Here is a 1101-nt window from a genome sequence, read left to right as displayed (position 1 = left end):
AACCTCTTGTTAGCAGATATGGGTTGAAACTGAACACAGAACATGTGCAGTTGATAAGTCTTATGCTTATGCTGTACAGAGAATTCGTAGAAAAAGAGGACGTATGTATGGGTGCGGCCAGTGGAGGACTGGAGAATGATTGACAAGTGACGAATTCCACTAAACTCCAGCCGTTAATATCAGCTACATATAAAAGCTCGAGTCAGGAAATGAAAATGGTTGCGCACATCCTCAATGTAACTTTTGGGGATATCAGAATTCTGTGAATCGAATTATTCATTTGTATCCTATAAATAACTATTGTTTTGGACATTAAAGAAAACCCTCTGCTGATCTTTTTTATTGAACACGCGTGGAATTGATTAGATATTCCAACAGAGGCCACAGTGCTAACCACTGAGCCACTGTGCCGCCAAATCTATTATCATCCATCATTAGAAAAAAAAAAACAGTCAGGAATCTGTGGGTGGCGCAGTGGGTAGTGCTGTCACCTGACAGCAAGAACGTCACTGGTTCGAGCCTCGGCTGGGTCAGGTGGCATTTCTGTGTGTAGTTTGCATGTTCTCCCCATGTTGGTGTGGGTTCCCTCCGGGTGCTCCGGTTTCCCCCACAAGTCCAAACACATGCACAATTGGTAAGCTAAATTGTCCGTAGCATATGTGTGTCAATAAGAGTGTATGGGTGTTTCCTAGTGATGAGTTGCAGCTGGAAGGGCATCCGCTGCGTAAAACATATGCAGGATAAGTTGGCAGTTCATTCCGCTGTGGTGACCCCTAATGAATAAGTGAAGTTTTCAAACTAATTTCGAGAGGAGCACGTGATATGATTGACTGCAGCTGGCCACTCATCTACATTCACTAGTTAGCCAATCAGATTAACCCCAACTCACTATAAGTAGCCTAGCTAGAACTACTCTCTTATCTTCGTTTCTCGAAGAAACCCCCCATCCACCCCTTCTCCTCCTTTTTCTTTTACCACGGGGAGCTCTCGAGAACCACCTGATCTCGTACTCCCCTCATATGCTCTTTGGACCAGGCGGGAGCCCTGGGCTCACCTATCTCCGAGCTCAGGGTTCTCTCCCGGGACAGCATGCCAAACCTG

This window comes from Danio aesculapii, chromosome 13, assembly GCF_903798145.1.
Source record: "Danio aesculapii chromosome 13, fDanAes4.1, whole genome shotgun sequence".
Taxonomy (NCBI): domain Eukaryota; kingdom Metazoa; phylum Chordata; class Actinopteri; order Cypriniformes; family Danionidae; genus Danio; species Danio aesculapii.
This window is presented reverse-complemented; position numbering follows the sequence as displayed.